The sequence below is a fragment of the Manis pentadactyla genome, chromosome 3 (assembly GCF_030020395.1).
Source record: "Manis pentadactyla isolate mManPen7 chromosome 3, mManPen7.hap1, whole genome shotgun sequence".
Lineage (NCBI taxonomy): Eukaryota > Metazoa > Chordata > Mammalia > Pholidota > Manidae > Manis > Manis pentadactyla.
Genome location: NC_080021.1, coordinates 59392626 through 59414224, shown reverse-complemented (window position 1 = coordinate 59414224; position 21599 = coordinate 59392626). Strand labels below are relative to the sequence as shown.

At 37.5% G+C, this 21599-nt stretch overlaps 1 long non-coding RNA gene across 1 annotated transcript in view; it reads left to right on the top strand.

The window, feature by feature from the left end:
- LOC130682872 (uncharacterized) overlaps positions 1–19866 on the top strand; it is a 70193-nt gene extending 50327 nt beyond the window's left edge. The window contains exons 2-3 of the long non-coding RNA XR_008996269.1: positions 17497–17579; positions 19404–19866. This is a non-coding gene — a long non-coding RNA (uncharacterized LOC130682872). The remainder of the gene's footprint in view (positions 1–17496; positions 17580–19403) is intronic.
- Positions 19867–21599: the final 1733 nt, after the last annotated feature.

Sequence of the window (21599 nt, the reverse complement as noted above, 5' to 3'; positions counted from 1 at the left end):
CCATTTCTCTGCTACTACTACTACTACTACAGTAAATAATAATAAAAGCAAACATTTAAATAATGCTTACTAAATGCCAGCCTTTGTTTCAAGTACTTGGCATAGATCAACTAATTTAAGCTTCAACTCTGTGAGATAGTGTATTTGTTATCTATTGCCACAATAATACTGTATAACGAATCACTCTAAAACTTAAACCTGTAAAACAATTTACAATTGCCTTTTACCCCACAAGTCTCTGTTTCTGTTGACCTGGGCTAAGCTCAAGAGACTTTGGCTTGGCTCACTCACCTGTTTAGTCTGCTGCCCTGTTGGATGGGAGTTGGAGGTCTAGGATGGCCTCAGATAGGACAGCCTGGCCCTTTTCTATGTGGTCTCTGATTTTTCAAAATGCTAGCATGAGATTATCCCCAAGTTCACAGCAAGATTCCAAGAGAAAAAGAGTGGATGCATACAATGCTTTTTGAAATCTAAGCTCAGACTGCACCCTATCAATTTCTACATACTCTACTGTGCAAAGCAAGTCAAAACACTAGTCTGAGTTTAAGAAGTGGGGAACAGACTCCGCTTTTGATGAGAAGAGCTGCAAAGTCAAAGTGCTAACATTATGGATCCAGCAAAGAACTGGAGACATTTTTGTAGCTTTTTCCACAGACAGGTATTATTTTTGTCCTCATTTTAGAAGAAACTGAGATATGGAGAAGCTAAGTAACCAGCTCAAGGTCGGAGTGTAACTACATGATGGCACTAGTATTTGAACTCAGGCGTCTGGGTGCAGTCTGTGCTCTTAACTCCTACAATCTACTCTCTCTCGGGTGGGTTATTAAGTCAGCTGGAGGTGTGATAATGGATGAAAGGCAACAGGTATCAAAGGGATTTTGAATTAACTGCATAGACAGGAAGAATGAATAAGCCACATAGAAGAAAGAAAAAAGTTACTACAAGAAGATGACACCAAGAATCATCCTCCTTTGTCAAATCAGGAAAGGTTTACAAGTAGCCTGTGGGTTTTGGAAAGAGAGAAGGCACACTGTTGAAGGTAGCTGACTTACTGCAGGCTCAGCTTGTTAAAACCTATCTTTTAAAGCCTATCCTTACAGTAACTGTAAGGAGAGCACAGCATCCAAAAAAAAAGGATTCACAAGGATAAGATCTTGGGGGCACAAACAGTTGGAAAAAAGGTTTTGCAAACTCTTGTTGCAAATCAGCTGCAGTATTAACTTTATATCTTGTAGTCTGGTTTATTGAAGTTAGTTGACAATGCTTAGTTTTCATATGAAATTGACATGGCAATATGATCTCCCTCTCTTGAACTAATATACTACACATCACCAAATGTGTTATGTAGCACACATTCTTATTTTTCAAGTTATACTTTTTCTCTTCCTACAGTAGGGTCTTCTTTGACCCCTTAGTCCCAAGTTTTTCTACCACCATTGTTTTTATAGCAGCCAGAACAATTTTTCAAAATGCACGTTTGATCTTAATACTCTTCTGCTTAAAATTCATCAGTAGCCTTCATTATCTCCAGAGTAAAGTCTAAAATCTTTAAGGCCATTTGTCAAATGGTCTTTCTTTACCTCCCAACCTATTCTTACCATCTTTTCTTTCCCAGCTAAATCCCTTGCAGAATTCTAAATGTGTCATACAGCCTCATTTCTTTTTCCCTTTGTTCACACTGGTCTTTTGACAAAAAATATCTTGATCAAAACAGATTTTCTTTCTTTTTTAACTTATTCTTTGCCAGTTTGAGAAGTTGGCAAAGAGAGCAATGTTGAAATTGGGAAGGCATATGGTGAGCACCAGTCAAGGAAATTGTGAGCAGAACTGACATGTTACTTTTGGGCCAACTCAGAGAAAAGATTGTGTGATTCTCTAACCTCTTCTCATGCAGCTTTGGCTGAGAAGGGCACAGGTTTCAGATGGAATGGCTGTTAACTTGGAGGGCCCGTCCTCAGTTTAGATTCCCAAGTAACAATTTGAAACAGAGCCCTCTTCCAAGCTCTGATAACAACTTGTCACATGAATGAGAGATCAATTTTCTTGTGAGAAGTTACTGAGATGTGGGGATTAATATAGAGCCACATCAAAACCTAGGCTATAATAAAAAATCATTGCACTATTGTTATTAATTTTCATTTTTATCATTACTGAAGATTTATAATTTCATATATTTATTGAGCAATAAAGTGTTATTTCTGGTCTTTAGTACTTCTTTGGTAAAACTCCTGTTCATGTCCTTTGCCTATTTTTCTACTATGCTATTCATATTGATTTATAAAACATCATTATTTATTAGGCTTTATTAACCCTATTACATCATTTATGCTAAACAATTTTTCAGTTTATTAGCGCCTTTGATTTTACAATGTATTTTCATGTTCAAAAGTTTCCAAAAATACATAGAATAATCTATAAATCTTTAAAAATTGTATTTCCCCCATTTGAGGATGAAAAGACATTTGGAATTTGACAGTTTGATTTTTCTCTCATTTTATTTATTTTAAATTGAGATATAATTGACATGTAACATTGTATTAGTTTAAGATATTCTAATGATCTGATGTATATACATGTTACAGAATAATTACCACAAAAGTTTAGTTAACATTCATCACCTCACATATAGTTACATTTTTTTTCTTGCAGTGAGAACTTTTTAAGACCTACTCTCCTAGCAACTCTCAAATACGCAATACAATATTATTAACTATAGTCACCATGCTGTACATTACTTCCCCAGGACTTATTTATTTTTTAACTAACTGGACATTTGTATCTTTGACCACCTTCACCCATTTCTTCAGTTTCATTATTTCCTATTTTTTAAAACATGAAATTCTGCAATCTACTGTGATTTATACTGGCGCATATGCTGTTAGGTAGGGATAAGGCTTCGTAATGAATACACTCATCTTAAAACTTAATTGGCTTTCACCTACATTAAAAAAGACAATTTCAGCGGTGTGCTTTTGAATTATTCCTTAAGGAGCATCCTCATGACATGAATATCCATTCGGTGCATTCAGGACAACTTGCCCTTTAGCAGTTCGCTGAGGTCTGTCCACATCCGGGGTGCACAGCACACCAAAGGAGGACAAGCCGGAGCAGAGATGTTTCCGGTCACGAGGGGAAACGCCTGATTCAGAGATCCAGGCAGCCTGGACCTGGAAGGGGAAGCAGCTCTTTTCCTCAGAGCTCTTTCGTTAGCACTTTATTTCTTCACTTAGTCATTCAGTATTTTATGTGAAAGTAAAATGTAGATTGAGAACTAAAAATCATTTTGCCAGGCTAATGGAAACACCTTTGCCTTTTTTTGCAGTTAAGTGAAACACTCTAGTTGTTGACAATCATGGAGATGTTTACAACGCCTGGAGATAAACAGAATAGATAGTGAGAAACTATCTTACTGTTTTTCCAGTTAGATGTCGTGTGTTCTAAGATTTATACTAGGATGCAATAATACTTGGTTCTCTAACCAGTACATGTAGATGTTCCTCCCTTAACATAAGAATCTGACAAGGTCAACAAGATCTATAACAGCCTACAAAACTGAAAAGCTACAAGCTGTGATCAGTAATGTGTCTGAGTGATGGCTGTGGGATAAGGTGGAGTGTGTATGTGTGTGTGTGTGTGTGTGTGTGTGTGTGTGTGTGTGTGTGTGTGTCAGAGAGGGGGCGGGGGGACCTAACCAGATGCAGCCTGACCAGAGGCAGGTTTATTGACCAGGTCCCTAGTCTTCTGTGTAGGTAGTGGGTCTTTGTTTTTCATGAGATAGATCTTCTGAACTGCCTTAGCATGACTCACCTTTTCAGTTTTTGTTGACTCTGGGTTACAATGGCTCTAGGGAAAAAGGAAGATGAAACTTTTTAGTACCACCAACACAAACAGCTGGTCACAGCAGCCACATGATCAGTTTTCTGCATTTGTAGAAACATCAGGTCCTATAGTGTCAGCTTAAATGTTACTGTCCATTATGAATTCCTGGGAAATTACAACTGAAACTCTATGTAGAACTGGTCTGTTGGTTTAATAGTGAAGAAAACTAAAAACTGTTGGCAGTTGTTTAATCTGTTATTATTTTTAATTTTTTTAATACTGTGTTTTTTAATATCTGGAAGAGGCAAAAAGAAAAACCCCACATGTATCGATGTTGTTTTTGTGTTTTAAAGACAAGCCTTCCAAATATTGACAGGCTCATATTTGTAAACTTCTGAAGACACAGACCAATTCTGTAAATAATCTGGTATCATTTTTTCAATCTGATATCTTTCTAGGCAGCTTTGCATACTCCACAAATCAGAAAACATTATCATCTTTTGTCACAAACAGATATTTAACAAAAAGATTTCATTGCAGCATGTCCACCTACAGTCAGTATATGGTCTAAACGCTTCCAGTTATGTGTGGGAGATTACCTTGGTGGCATTTGTACCTGAAGCCTCCGAGTGCACCACCAGGCCAGTTCTCTGTGCCAGAGGTCACAGGGTGCACAGGTTACAGGCTAAACTATGATACCGTGAGCTACATGTTTTATTAAACACATTTAAAATATACTTTGACAAGCAAGAGGAAAGAGGGACATCTGAGGTTATGAGGCAAGCAGGGTGGGAAAAATCACAATACCTGAATCCTGGGATCTCACGGGTTTCAAAAGATATTCAGCTATTTAGAAACACCTTGTTGATTCTCTTAGATTTAAATTAAGTATTTATTTTTATAGAAAATCATTTTGGTAAGTGGATGAGCAAAAAGACCTATAGAATAAACACTTTATGTAAACAATAAACAATAAGTAAGTTGCTGAGCAAATGTAAGATGCTCTTATTTTTGATATTAGCAACAGGATTACCCTGAGCGCACAACATTCTTGTAAATGCCATCATGGTGATGAGTTAGTCATTCAGAATCACTTATTCACTTACTCAGTCAATTATTCATTGATTTACTATGTCCTGGGTGTAGTTCTAGATCGTGGGGATAAAACACTGAGCAAAACAGCAAATGTCCTTGCTCTTAGAGAACTTTGATTCTGGTAAGGGGAGAGAGACAATAAAACAAACTAAATAATAAGTTGAATGGTATGTAAGAAGATCATGAGGTGGATGAAGAAAATAAAGCAATGTAAGGGGGTTTGGGAATACCCAGAGTGTTAGGGGCTGCCATGAGGATAGGCTTTATTGGTAAAGTGATGTCTGAGCAGAGTGAGCCCTATAGATATTCGGGGGGAAATGGGAGAACATTTTGGGTTTAGAAGAGATCATATTCTAGAATTAATTTGAAGACAGATCCGTCAGGATTTGTTAACATATTGGATGTACACTGTGAGAATATCAAGTGCAAAGGCCCTGAGATAAAAGGGCTCCTCTTTGCTTCTAAGAACACCAGGGAATCCACGGTAGTTGGAGCAGAAGGACCAGGAGAGAGTGATGTGACAGGAGGTCACAGGGGATATGGTGGGGACAGATGTGCAGGACTTTGCAGCCAATTTTAATAATTTGGCTTTTATCCCAAAGTGGGAATTATTTATTTTATATGCATGTTTATTTTATATGCAGGGTTTTAAGCAGAAGAATGATATTACATGAGTCACTCTGGCTGCCTTATAGAGAATAGACAAGTGGGTTGATATTGAAAGCGGGGAAACCAGTTTAGATGATGTTGTAATAATCCAGATGAGAGAAGTTAGTGATTTCTCCAAGGATAGTAGTAGTGAGGGGTTAGGGAGAAGTTAGATCCTATATACGAAATCTGAAGGTAATCCTTAGAATTTATTAACATATTGGATGTAAGATGTGAAGGAAAGAGAGGAATCAAGATAAGCCCAAGGCTTTTGATGTGAGCAACTGAGCAGATGGTGATTCCATTCACTGAGATGCATAAAGGAATGGATTTTGGAGAGAGGAAAGCTCTGTTTTGGAGATGTTAACTTTAATTGTAAGTGTCACACCAGCACCTTAGATAAATGAATATGTAGTTCAGGGGGAATTGTGAGCTACAGATGTAAATCTGAGTGTTTTTCATGACAGAGTGATATTGACAACCATGAATCAGGGCACAATCACCCAAGTGGTGAAGACAGAGTGTGAGGCACTTGGCATTGAGAGATCTGGGAGAAGAGGAAGGAGGCTGTAAAGGGAACACAATAGGAATAACCAACCAGTGTGGGGGAAGAAAATCTGGCACATGCCTGAAAGCCAAGTTAAAAACCATTTTAAATGCTTCCAGTTGGTCTGATAAGATGAAAACTGAAAACTGGTCAGTGGATTTAGCAACACAAAGGTCACTGGAGAACTTGAGTGGCAGAGGCAGGAGAAGGAAAAGGAACAGGAGCTATTATGTCCAAGGAGCAGAGTAATGGGCTGGAAGCTAAAGGGAGATGGGATCAGGAGCATTGAATGTGTGTGTTCACTAAGTGAAAATAAAAAGCATCGAAAGAATAACATTGGGCTTGAATATTAATGAAAATGATCCAGTCTTGAGTGGGAAACTGATGATACCAGGGCAAAGAGAGATTTGAGGATCTTTGAACGGGCTAGGTTGAATGTGGCTACTGCTGTCATCTTAAAGTGTAGATTAAATCACCACAGTGCATAGCTGGGTTGGGGGTTAGATCCTCACCCTTACAGCATGGAGCAATCCGGTTCTAAGAGTTAGTCAAAAATTGCTTGAATTCCACCCAGAGCCTCTCTCCTCTTCTGCCTCTGCTCCCTGATGAGTAGACCTGTAATTATTCTCCCTTTCTTTGTCAAAACTGTACTGTTTGCACTTTTATTATTTACCTACTCTCCCAAGCAGTAATTGTTTGTGCTGTGTGATATATTCCTCTATTATATTAATAATATTAATGTTGACCATGGTGGTTGTATTTAGCTAAGGTTGGATTTATGACTAGATTTTAAAGAAGGATCTCTTTTTTCTGAATCAAGTTTGTGGATTGGGATCATGGAAGTGTGATTATAAATTAGTATAACACATTTTATTAATAAAGCAATATCAGGCTTCCAGACACAAAACCTTTACTTCTGTTGAAGGAGTTTTACAAACAGTCAAGGAAGACCTGTATCTGTGTGAATGGATATCCTTTTCTGTTCCACTCTTAGATGGATAGGGAGGAGAACAGGGGGAAAAGGAACCACTGGAAAGAAGAACACTTTCCCATTTTTAGTTACATCATCTTAGCAAAAAACAGTCATTTTACAGCTGTGGCAGAACAGTCCATATCAGATGAGAAAATATACACGCAAGAGTCGTCAGTGCCAGGTGGGACTGAGTCTCCATTGATAAATTTTGACTCCAAGCTCAAAGTATCAGTGAGAATTGAAAGAAGGGCTTTATTAACACTCCAAAATCTAAGTTAACTTAAACAAAGATAATCAAGTTATATCATTATTCTTGGTATAATAGAGAGTGAAGTGAGTAGGATAAATTAGGTAAAGAAAGTAATATGCACTCAGAATCACAGGTCTTCAGTTTTAATTCTTTGTCATTGATTGAAAACCTTATACAAATTCTGTAAATTTGGGGCCCTCAATTTCCTACTTGAAAATAAAGGCTTAAGTTAAGACATTTTCTGAAGACTATTCCAGTACTATAAATAATACATAAAATACAATAAATAATTTATAAAGAACACATAAAATGAAAACTAAAAATATACTTCCATTAAGTGTGTGTTTGTTAAGTTGTATTATATATTAAAATATAGTAAAATTCATGTATTTTATTTTTCAATTTTTCAAGAAATAGGTTTTTAAATTTTGATAACAAAATTGATGCTTTGTGTTTTTTTCAAAGTAGTATGGAAAACTAAAAAAGAAGTGGAGAAAAGCACGTGTAATCCCATCTCCCATTGTTCACAGTTTGATGTCTGTAAGGCTACTGTCCAAAAATTGCTATTGTGAATGGAAAATATTTATTTTATTCTAGGTATCTGTTTACTGAAAGTTAAATTATTAATTTTATAATCAGATGCCTTTGTGGCATTCTCTTACTTTGTTATTTTTACTTAATGTTCTTGTTTTCTTCATGTAGAAAACTATTCTATCTGCAAATAAACATTATTTAACTGATTTTGAGTCTCTGTTATGTAAGGATTCCTTCAATTATTAATACTTCATATTTGAAAATATTTTTAACAATTCCTTTGTTATTTCTAGAACATTTAGAACAATGTGTCCAGAACAACATGTCATTTCTAGAACATTCTCTAGTTCCAGAACATTGCTTTTCTAGTAATGATAATGTTGAGAGTAAAGACTTCTGGCTGTTTGTTGAGGTTATTTGTTTTTTTTTTTAAATCATGTTAAATATCTTTATTAAGAAGTTAAGAAAAATGTCAAATAGGTGTTTATGCTTTTTGGGCTCCTATGATGTTTACAAAGTGTTTTCCCTTCACCTATTTTTGAGAAAATATTATTAGTAAGCCTTCTAGCATTAACCTGTTCTTACATTCTAGGAATGAGCATCAGTTAGTCATATAACTGTGTAATTTCAATACAGCAATGGATTACAAATGTTAACATTCTCTTAGCAATTTTTGCTGTTAGGTTTATATCGAGATGAGTCTGTGGTTTTATTATTTGAATGCTGTTTTGGTCAGGACTTATTTTAGGGTAACATTAACTTTACATAAAGTGGAACTTTCTCTGTGCTCAGAAAACTAGACTCTTCCTTGAAATCTGAAAGAATTACCCTATAAGAGTCTTCATTGTTATATAGTAGCTTTATCAGTACTTTATTTTATTGTTGATTTGTTTTGAGACAATTTGTTTCACTTATGTTTGCCCAGGAAAAACATCTTTCAAACTTATAATCATAAGTTTAAATGCTTTATATAAATTTATATAAAATAACTTCCATGGGAATTTGAAAAGTAGGGGAATTACCTATAGATAACAGTTTCTATTATTTCATAAGTTATAATTCTCTTGACACTCTAGTTTCTCTTTAAATTTTTCTTCTCTTTTCTGGAGTGCATCTTTTTGCAAAGAATACGCGTATGTTTTTCATGCTTTCGTGCTTTCTGCCATATTTTTTAACTCCTTTACTGTAAAATAAAACACAAAGAAAACAAAAAAAAGGATGTAGAGATTAATGAGTTATTATAAAATGAATAACCTTTTAAAAAACCACTTTATTGAGGTATTACTGACATATAAAAAGCTGTATATAGTTAATGTATACAACTTGATGATTTGGGGGATAAGTATACAGTCATGAAACCATCACAAGCCATAAACAAATCCATTGCCTCTTAGTTTCCTCCTAGCCCCTTTGTTATTATTAGTAGTAATAGTAGTAGTTTATTTATTTTGTGATAAGAGCACTTAACATAACATGTACTCCCTTAGCAAGGTTTAAGTATACAATCAAGTATCGTTAATTATAGACACAATACTATGTAGATCTCAAGACTTTATTTTACATAACAGAAATAAAGTGAATAATCCTAATAACTATCACTTAGTCAGGAAATAGAACATTAGCAATTTTCATCCTAGAAGCCCCTCCATTTTCTGATCTTTCTTTGTTGAATTGTATTTTTTATTTATTATTTTTAAAATTGAGACATGATTGACATATAACATTGTATTCATTTTAAGTGCACAACATAGTGATTTGATATATGAATATATTGCAAAATAATTAACGACAATAAGTTTACTTATCACCACACATAGCTACAAATTTTTTTCTTGTAATGATAACTTTCAAGAGTACTCTGTTGGCAAGGTTCAAATTCTCACTACAGTGTTGTCAACTGCAGTCACTATGCTGTACACAACATCCCTAGGATTTAACTTAATTTCCTATCTTAATCACGGCTCTTCTCCATCCCAAAGGACTCACTCTTCTGATTTTGATAATAATCACTTCCTCTCTTTCTTTATGATTTTATCACCCAAGAATGCATGCCCACTTTTAAAAGCTTTTTGTTACTTTTAAATGTCTTTTAAATTATCCATTCTCCTTCCCTTTCTTCCCATTTAAAGAAGTATTTTGAGGAACCTGGGCAATTGGACCTACAGAATTTTTCACAGTTCACCATATTTCTTTGTCTTCTGTATTTCCTGTAAATTGGCCACTGGATCCAGACTTCTTTGCCAAAACTGTAGTCATGCTGTGTTCTTTCATTAGGAAGCACATAATGTCTGTTTTTCATTTTTTTTTAACATTAACATCCACTGATGCTCAAAATTTAAGTCCACTAAACATCAGGGGGTCCTAAAATATTAATATTCAAATTTTCTGATTTTATTTTCATTCAGCAACAGGAATAATTTTACAAGGTGATGTTTTTCTTAATCTATTGGGTTACTCAGTGATACAGTTAATAGGAAAATAAGCATAAATGCTTGATTTGTTTCTTTTATTTAACCAATTTTAAAACTTTATTGTAGTAAGAACACAACACGGAATTTATCCTCTTAGTAGATTTTTAAGTGCACAATACAGTATTGTTATCTAGAGGCACAATGTGGTACAGCTGATCTCTGGAATAAGCCAATCACAGAAGGTCAAATACTGTATGATTCTGCCATATTTTTTTTTAAAACAAATTTTTTTGCTTTTACTCATCTTTGAATAAAGACTGCAGGACTGCTTTTATTCCTAAAGTGATATAGATAGATTATTCATGGTTCCTTCTTCTGCTCATCTGACTTCTTTAAGTTCATCTTTCAAATTTAAATATAAATTCAATTGTATTTAAGGCAGGTAGGAAAAGAACAGTGGCCATGGGTATTTCTGTTTTGCTGTCTATATGTATTGGGGAAAATGTACTAGATTTCACTTCTAGCACGTAGTGTGAGTTCCAGTGTGTGTATATAGGCAAGGGTTGGGGAGACACAGAGTGGGAGGAGGTGGGAGGTGCAGGTATATGGGGTCGGGGGGTTGCATGTCTCTCCTGGATTGGGTATGAAGGAGTACACTTTGATTCTGAATTTTTCACCTAATGTAGCTAGGCAGGTGTTATGGCTAAATGTTATGTCCCCCACCCCCAGATTCATGTGTTGAATTCCCAGTGTGATGGTGTTTGGAGGTGGGGCCTTTGGGTGTTGTTCAGGCTTAGATGTGGTCATGGGAGTGGGAGCCTCATGATGGAATTAGTGCCCTTACAGAGGAGGAAGAGAAGCACAGGCACTAGGGAAGGCGGCATGAGCACTAGGGACAGTCTAGGGCAGAAGTCTGTTTCTCCCAAAGCTTCCTGCTTCCAGTCCTGTTCTACATTTACTCACTGTTCCTGATAATTGGCAGAATTTGCTTTAGTTATTTCTCTGCACATTTTCAGAAAGGGCAGTTTCACATCACCCTTGATGTGTTTCTTCCCACTGATCCAAACTTACTGTATTTAGTAGTAATTCCTGGTGAAGTCCTGTTATCTATTGTTGGTGTATTTATTAGTTTCAGAACAAATAAATATTTTCTTTCTTTTTTTCATTTTTTTTCCCCTTTGGTTATATCTATCAGTTTAACAGAGAAGGCCTTTATAAGCCATTATCATAAGATGTTGCCCACTTTTTTCTTTGAAATAAAAAAATGAGTAAAATATCCATAGGGCACTTGATTACTTGAACCATGACACAACTAGCACTTCATGTACCCGTTCTCAAAATGTGTTCCTCAGGATCCAGTTCCCATGTTAACTATATAGGAGAAAAGGTTTCCACCATCAGATAAATGTTAGTAACACACAAGCGAAACAAAATTAAACACAATTCTTTACTGAAGGATGTTTCAGCAACTTTAATATGGCAAAGGGCAATGTGAGTCTACAAGACAAACATAATATGCCGCTTCCCAGAACTGATTTGAATTCAGTTCCTTTTTTTTCCTATAACTCATCACAAAGGAAAAATAAATTTGTAGAACAGACACTGTAAAATACCAGTGTAACAGCATCATTTCTCAATCGTAGGTGAGGAAGAATGAAGGAAAAGCCTTTTGAATGTGAGCCTTGTGCACTCAATCATAAAAATGTCCCTCTGTCTTCCCTCTTTTTCTGGTCCCTCCTTCCCTCCGTTCATGCTTCAATGCCCCCTGCGTGCAACACAGAACTGCAATACTTGAATAATGGTCTCACCTTTATATGAAAGGAACTTTAAATATGTGGGAAATAACATGTTCACCTCCCACTTTACAGGAATATTGTGAGAATTGAATGAAGCAATGCATGTAAAGTGGTATCCCATTGTCCAGCAATGAAACCTATGAACGAGTACTTTTCAAATATGTGGTTGTGACACCTTGATGTGCTGAGATGTATTGTGAAATACATTGCAAGTTCCTGATACTTCCAAGTGTGTGGTATTATAGAGTTTTCTTTTTAAAGACAAACCATACTGTGTTCAAGGTTCTACTTGTCATAACATCATTGTCACTCATTTGATTTCTGACATGATTTTTAAGTGGGATAGAAGGAGGAAAGTTCTAGCTGATCTTCTGGAAACTGCCCTGGGGATGGACTGTCTCTGTTGCTGCTGTGCACCATGAGAGGGTAGCACACAGAGGTTGCAAACTGAAGCAGCAGACCCTGTGCCTCGGAATCCTGAACATTCTTCATTTTGGTAATTAAAAGCAACCCCCAAAGTGCAGTGATTTGAAATGCTGCTGACACAGGGATTTAACCACATGCCATGAGGCTGCCTAGTAGGGAGCAAGTCACCTGGTAGTGACTGAATTTAGTGGTTCTTGGCAAAAACACAATTTGGGAGAAAGTCCAAAATGTATGCAATATATTCTTGTGCACAAGTTGGGATGAAGGTGCTAGTCTGGTTATCACGAATTTGCTGTGAGTAACATATGAACATTTTAAGGAGAATTTTTGTTTGGATAAGATGATGTTAACAGAAACCATCAAATCCTTTTGTCATCCTAGATTTCTCTTTTAGGGCTAAAAAATTTCACATAGAGGAAGAGTTATAAGCTGATTGAAACCAATGGTCAGTGGTGCAGATGAAATCAGACCTTACTGGGAAAAAGATGTGAACACACCTACCCAGTGAGGAGAGGCCAGCCTCAGCATTTAAAAGGAAAAGGACATGCTGACTTTTCTATGAGTTGCAATATAGCATATTTTATGATGAAGGGCAAACTTGTTCTGTCCTTCTACTAACCTAAGGGTGTCTCGCAACAAGAACAAGTGCACACCGTTCCTACTTATTGGTTCTCCAGTAAATAAAATTATGACATGGCACAACCCACTTTGGGCAGATGTCATGAGGGCACACTCTCTTGCAGATATCACCAGTAATACAAACCATGTAGACTCCTGTGTGCTGATTCTCCACCTGGAATTACTTCATATTTACCTTGATTAGCATGTATTCTTTTACATATAGTAAAAATATCAAAAAGATGATTGGATTTTGTTATTCAAACTTCCTTTTGGAAAACGTTTTCAACAAAGCACCTTTTACCTACATCTACCAAGTGCTATTGATGTTTTAGTTCAAGTTGTTATTTGGATGTTTTAGAATTCAATGCATTTTGTTCATAGAAACAAACTTAGTCGTGGCATTCAGCATCTTAGGAAGACCCACGGATCCTATTTAATATGTAGTGTATCTGATATTACTACTGTATTCATGGAAATGGAAATCTTATCACTGTTAATATACAATGGCATGAGGCGTCTCAGTGTATAGGAAGTTTTTCTCATGCTTGCTTTCTATGTTCTTATGGTAAAGACTTTGGAGCTTTATGCTTGGATGCAGCTTTCCCAACAGGCATTAGACCTGCTGAGGTCTTACAAGCTGCAGAATGAGCTTGGGTTCCAGGACACTGACCTTGCTACTGAGGCTGGCTCAGTGGAGAGCAGACAGATGGTGAGGAGTCTATCTCATTACCAACTCTGGAGGTATGTATACCAAGCAAACGAGTCCAATGGGTAGGGCATGATAGGTGTGATTCACGTTGCAGTTGGAAAGTTAGAACCCAGGTGTGTTCCCTGGAGAGCTAAGCCTTGGATGCAGGCACGGCCAGACAAGAATTACATATAGTCCCAGACACATGACCTTGGGAGTCTGGAAAGGGCTTCAAGTCCTAGAGGGAAACCAAGAAAACTAGGCAGCGGAACAGGCCAGACGAGTCACAATTAGCATTTCAGAAGACAATCATGTCCTAGCACAGGGAAGTCCACCCCCAGGGCCAGGCACTGACTGGCAAGTGCTTCCTAGCATCGCCAGGCAGGCCATTCCTGATCCAGCAGTCACAGTCACACAGTCTGCAGTGATCCATCCCTACAGAAGACACGACATGGTCGAGCTGAAGGAAAGGGGCTGTGCCAGTGTACAGGGGGCTCTCCCAGGGAGATTTCAAGATGAAGAGGTGACCAAGACACGGAAGTTGAGTTGGGGAATAGAATGTGGGGATCACGGAAGAGTCACTGAGGGCTGGGACCATGGCAGTATGGGGTGGAGTTAGTCCAGAGCAACTCCTAGGTCCCTCCCATCTCTCCTTCTTTTTGCTTATTTTTCACCCCTACTCTTGCCCCTTTGAACCAGCTCTTAGTGAAAGAGAAAAATAGTGAGATTTCCTCAACAACAATGTTGGGCAAGAAAAGGAAGGAGAGTGAGAAGAGAACCAAGAAGCTGAAGCCAAGAAGGAAGGGGGTGTCCTTTGAGTATTCATCTTGGATTTGCAGCTTGACTGTCTTGGTGCTCCTAAATATACCAGTGTCTGGGCCTCATCCCAGGACACTATTATCAGAATCACTGGGTATGAGACCCAGATGCTGTTGTTCTTTTAAAACTCCTCAGGTTTTTATGCAGACAGTGTTAAGATCTTGTGATTTCTATCGATAGACAATTACAAAGGCATGCAAGAATTGTAAATTGGACACACAAGAACCTGGACAGTTGATATATGTATGTATACATGCACGCACACACACACACACAAATTGGGGGAAGTCTTCATACATATATATATATATGTGTGTGTATACATATATATGTGTGTGTGTGTGTGTGTATATATATATGTAACACATACATGGAACTCTCTTACTAGTTTTCCCTTAGCTACTACATTTTTATGAGTTCTATTGTGAAGTTCTCCCAAAGTATGCTCTGCAGACTCCTAGTACCAGGGAATGTTTATAGGCTGGTGCTGACAGTGGGGACACCTTACTTTCCCACTGTGGTCACGGCAGTGAGGTCAGGTGCTCCCTGTACCTACCCAGTTCATGCATGTCCATACAGAGGAAATGGAATGTTCAGAAATTCTCCCAGCCCCAGGCCTTTTTCTTTTTCTCCCTTTCAATCTCTCTCTCTCTTTTTTAGATCCAGTAAATACACACACACACACACACACACACACACACACACACACACGTAAAACTGCTTCACCTTCATCTTCTTTATCAAGTGGCTGAGAGAAGGGAGGAAACAGCCACGTGGACACAGGTCCTTGCTGCCTGTTACTGTCTCCTTAAAGTCTGACAACTTCCCACATTAGGAATCGTTCTCAATCACATTTTTTTCTTAAGTTTACCAGTAGTTCTTAAGATTTTTCTCATATTGTTCAGTCACTACCTCACTAGCACCCTCCAGGGTTGGGGGAAGCCGAGGCAATGTGACCCGACCAGACAGATGCCCTCTTTCCCTTTGGTCATATTTGCCCCAGAAATGGCCTGGGTGACATAAAGATGAATGTGTAAGCAGATATAGAAATGCAGTCACAGAAGTGGGGGCAAATACATTCTCCTCACATGAAAGTGTTTGAGGTTTCTAAGAATGCCAATCTTGTAAACCTGGGGAAAAAATGATTTTTTTCCCATATTTGAGAACTTTTCCTTCTGTATTTTTTTCACTTCCCATGGTGTAATAAAAATCCATTGCCCTCAGGTAAGAGGAGGTTGATGTGACTTATTTTCTGTATGGTGGCCCTTAGGAGACCACTTGCAAAGAGAAGCACAGAGGATTTGGTGAAGGCTGGAATGACTGGGAGCAGGTGGTAGTCTTCACACTCCTGGAAAATTATCCAAAAGTAAGAACCACTGTTTCACTTCTCTCTCTACCTTCAGAGCAGCCACATACCACCACATTTAGTGCTGTTTATGTCACCAGCCAAGAAAATGTCATTGATAAAGAACCCTGACAATGGGCAGGAGTTTTGAACACTCCCTATGACTTCAGAAGAAAATGTTCAGTTCCATCTCACATCCAGCAGGCAGCGAGGCCTTCAGTCCACTCTCCAAAGGGAAGGGTCACAGTGACCCTGCTCCACTGCTCCGTGGAAACGAGAGGGGCTGAGGAAGGGCTGAGGAAGGGATGAAAAACAAATCCTGTTCTTTTATGAGAACTAGCAAAGAAGGAAGGAGAAATAGATCCTTCTCTCAAACAGACTTTCAAATGATGACTTTTCTAGTAAAGCACTTGCAGTTTTGCTCTGAGTGACCAGACAGAAAAAAATTGGATCAGATAACAAAGTTGTTGAGACAACATATTGGTTAGATAAATGAAAGCATTATATGTATCTTTATTGTTGTTGATGCTGCATTTGTTGACATTTATGCACTTGGGAATTTTTGATACTATTTGTGAATTCCAGAATGTTTTTTTTTTAATTTCATTATTGCTTTCTAGAATTTTTTTCATTTTTAATTTTGTGCTTTTTAAGAAAGGTATAATTAGCTTTGCATTCTCTGCTTGTTTTTTTGCCAGGTCATTTGCATCTGTGATTGTGGCAATCAGACCAAATCAGAACTGAATAGAGTCCTTCTTGTTCTTCTTTTTCATCATTATCACCACCATGCCCTGGTGGGTGCCATATCCTAACAGTCAAAGGCTTCCCTGTTCTACAGAAGGTGTTCTATGTAGATGTTAGCTTCTCATTCTTTCTGTTTGTTTAGCATTTTAATATAAAAATGATATTTTATTCAGCCACCAGAGGGAGTTCACAAATCTTTAGGTCCTAAAAAACAATACAAGTAAAACAAACAAATAGGACATTTTATGTTTTATGGTTGAAAATCAAAAAGTCAATCAACTGTGTGTCTTAGTATGTGGGCTCACATATTGGCTCTATTGTACATAAAGTGCCTAAAATCTTGCCCTACAACAGATGCCATATCATATCAATTAAATTATTTATAATAGTCTATGTTCCCCCTGCCCCAGGAGAATCAAGAGTTCCAAATATTTTTTTGCCACCAATAATACGTGGGTGTGCAATGGGAAAGGAAATTTTCCAACTGTTTCCTACAAGCAGATCTGGACCCTACCAGCCTTATTTCTCCAGTAATGACGGGTCCTGAGTTTTCCAGAAAAATACCCTTTTCAAAAGTCAAGCATCTTATAAGCAAACCTCCAAGTCATTGCCCTGATGCATGCCAGGTATCTTTTAGAAGACAATTCTTGGGAATGCAGTTCCTGGGAGCACCCTGGATTTATTTTTCGCCTCTGTACCAGACTTTAAAGCTTCTCAGAGTTTTTTCACACAGTAACTCTATCAACCCAAGTTTGTAACTATGGAAATTGTTGTTCACAGAGGTTAAGTAAATTACCCAAGGCCATGGAGCAGATGAGTGAGAAACCTGGGAGTGGATCCAGGACTCTTAACGGCACTGGCTGGTATGTTGCCTTCCATCACTTCCCCTGACTGTGAGCTGGCCCACTTCTTTCCACCACACTTGATGAGAAACAGGTATTTTAATTCCCGTTTCTGAGTTGAAGTCAGTGGTATTTCTCCACCATAACTTCAATGTTGTCTCAGTAGAAAAATAAATTATAAACATTGAATGGGGGAAATATATTAATTCAGAGTCAGCATTGATACAGTCTTCCTTCTTCACCTCCTTTAACCTCTTATTCTCTTCAGACTACTTACAAATATATGCAATGTATCAATAAATTTTAATAAAGATACTGCCTGAATATTTGCATTTGGAATAAAAAAAAATTCTATTTGATGTCAGCATAACTACATTTTAACAAGGTATATATCTCTGTGTGAATAATTTAGAAGCTCTTTGATAAAACAAAGTAAAATGTTAAATACATCAAGGCTCCATTTTGACTTATTCTTTTCCACAAAGCATAGCCACTCTCTAACAAACATAGATTTCATAGATAGATCGACTGTGTTCTTTTTCAAGCTAACTGAGATCACTTCTCTTCAACCTGGCAGGCCTGAGCCATAAGAGACTGTCTCATGGTCTCCCAGAGCCCCCGGTAAACAACAAACCCTCTACCCCACTCTGATTATTCCCTGGCAGTGGTTTCTCTGGCTGGTGAATGCGTCCCAAGGTGGCCCTGCAATATTCAGCCTCCCTTAGAAGCACAGGGCACCCTGGGACTGCTTTCCCCTCTCCTAGTCCTCACAGTCCCTGCGACACCTAAAAAGCCACAGGGTTGATTTTGTGCTGAAGCGCAGGGGTCGCCATCACGCACGTTCTGTACCCACACTATTATATACAATATGACTGTTGCCTTCTCAGCTCGCCACAGGGGGCAGACGCCGACTGATGAAGTGTTTGAAAAAGCAAATTCCCAAGGACAAGCAAGGAGCTACAAAAATGTGAAAAAAAATGAAAAGAATAAATTGCAAAACATGCTTTTTGTGCCACCTTTAATAGTATATTACATGAGATAGAGTTTAGTCACTCATTTAAAAATAAACAACTCTTCATTAGTGCTAAATACGTATGAACTTACGGTTTAAAGCTAGAGAGATTTAAAATTCTTCTGCAGAAAAATATTTCTGGAAAATGTTCCCTTTTTTACACTTTGTATTTCAAATTTAATAATTCTATGAATATGTTTCACTTAAATGTTATAATCCCCCAAATGAATAATACATTGTTAGAAAATACCCTCTCCAAAGGAAAGCCCCTTGAACATTCACTGTAACTTCTCTTTTCAGTGACTAATTTTCATCTTTTACTATACTTTATAAAACCCAGAGTAAAGGCACAGAAAGCCTTGTTACTCTCAATGAGATAAGCTATACACAAAATTGAAAAATCTTTAATCTATGGAAAGCACTATGAAGATGTATCACTACTGGTGATTGCTCTGTACAGACCTGCCCAGCTACCAGAACTTAACTTTTTAGTATGCTAATGATGAGCATGGACACTGAAACCTACCTGCTAGGGTCTTAAATTTTGCTTTACCACTTACTGAGTTATCTTGGACATGTTATAATTTCTCTGTGCCTCAGTTTTCTCTTCTGTAAAATGGAGATAATTGTTTTCATTTCATTATGTTGTTATGAAGATTAAATGAGTTGCTATTCATAAATTAAGGGTGTTTATTTAAAAAATACCACAGTGCCTGACAATGGTATTTGTTTAAATAAAATAAAACACACATATATTTTTGTCTATAGCATCACTACACTCTAGGTCAACATTTTCATATTAATAATTGGGTCTCTTTTTCCTCTCCATCCAGAATGCTTGTATTAGAAGTTCATTTGGCTGAGATGCATCAGGCAGCTGTTTGGGTCTCAGTTTTCTTATCTACAAAATGGTCATGATGATCTTGCCTTGGAGGTCTGACGGGAAATGGAGCAAGCTAACACCATGAAATGCTTAGGAACAGATTTGATTGACAATAGGTACTGAATAAACACTCCCTCCCAAGTAGAAGCAACTGTGTGTAGAGTCGTCCTAGCAGCTTAAACAAACCACAGGTGTTCAAGAAGATTAAATGACTATCACAGAAACAAAATAATTTTCTGTTACAAGGTTCAGACTGCTTTGTTCTTTTATTTATCAGATTAAAATCAGAAATTTTCAATCCAGTTTCAAAAGGATTATTCAGACAGAATTCCTGAAAAAAATGTCATCCCTTCTGGATTTTATAGCCATTTCTTGATTTAAATGGAATAAAAATCTCCAACATCTTAATAATAAATTTCTGCTTAGTAGAAAAGCCTTGTAGAAATACTATTTAGGTTTATTTAGATGTATACAAACAAATGGACAAACTCATGTGTTTCTCCCTTCTTTGTTCTTTTCATTGGTGGAGAAATAACCATTCATGCTTTCCTCTGTGAAGATTATTAGAGAAAAAATGAAAAACACATCTAGGTATACTTGTATTATTTACATGAGAAAAGGAGGTAAATTAATGTGCCATGGAGTAGGCAACATCTTAATTTGGGTAAACTGGATTTCAGTATCAGATGGCTGCAATGTGCCCTAACAGCCTCCCCCATACATTATGGCATATTCAGTAAGTCACACTGTAAATACTATTACCTTCACAGAGGACTTAGTTACCATAGGCAATTCCAGATAAAGCCTTGGGAACTGTCTTCATTCTGGCAAAAAGTAAGTATTACATAGAGCTGGGGGCTGGGTGGATGGTAGGGCAAATTGGCTTAGGAATGTAGGACCTGAGGTATGGTGGGGTATTTTGGAGAGCCTCTGAAGTGGGCAGTTGGAAAGAAATGAGAAGGCTCTGATGAAAGGTGCAGTCAAAGGCCAAGAGACACATGGGGAATAGGAGGATGTGAACCACTACTAAGGAAGAGTTTATGTCAGAGCGACCCATCTAGCACCAGATAGATGCCATGCTAGCTCAGAGTCTGGAATCTAGAGGCAGCACTATGATAACCAGGAATGATACAGACAAAGCAGAACAAAGACCTACTAGAAAAGATACAATCTTACCAGGGCAGAACTCAGTGACTGAAACTAAGCTACAAGTTAAAGCCTACTTTTAGAGATTAGGATAGCCCATGAGAACAAGATTTATAATTTCACTGTTTAGGGAAAAGATATATGTTAAAACCTAGACTGAACACACAGGTGAGAGCCTAACTGTGCAATGTTATTAACAGGCTGTGTCACCAGTATCTTACAATGAATGCATTTATCAGTTTCATAGAAAAGTTTCCTTTAAAAGCAGATGGCATAGAAAGCCAAGTAGAGTTCACTGAAAGTCAAAGCAGGACCATCCAGTATGTATTCTATGGACATATGTGACCTGCTTTTATGCAGAGGAGTTACTGTTTTGTGCTGGTGGTATGAAGACTTGAGAGGCTGGGCCATACATCTCTTCTTTTGAAGGGCAAAAGTCATATTCAGAAGTATACATGAATATGGGAACATGAAAATGGGAAATAAAATAATTTTTATTACATACATCAATAGGTGAATGATGGAGGCAAAGATAGACTTGTAATCTCTGAAGGCACTACACTTGAATTACTTTTCTGTTTTTCTAACATATGGTTTCAGGCTCCACCAGAAGAATTAGAGGGCTGCAGGACTAGCTCCTGGCATGGACAGTTCAAACTGAGCAGAGAGCTGACAGTATGGTTCCTATCATAGGTGAACTCCAGTGTTGCCATGATTTCTCTTGTGTGTGGGCAGGTAAGCAAAAGGTAAGATATATCCTATAAGAGCTTGATTCTTTTGCAAGCCAGGACAACAGGGAAGAATTGGTCAAGGCAAAGGTCCTATTTGAAATACACAAGGTTGTGATAGCCTCATTATTTCCCCAAAGACAACTGAATCTCTGACCTGATATACTTTTTTAAATGATCAAAATAAAAAACTATCAGGACATAAGAATTATCCCTCCATTGCCAAACACCTGGAGGAAAAAATAGAGGAATAGTGTTTCTGAGAGTAAAAT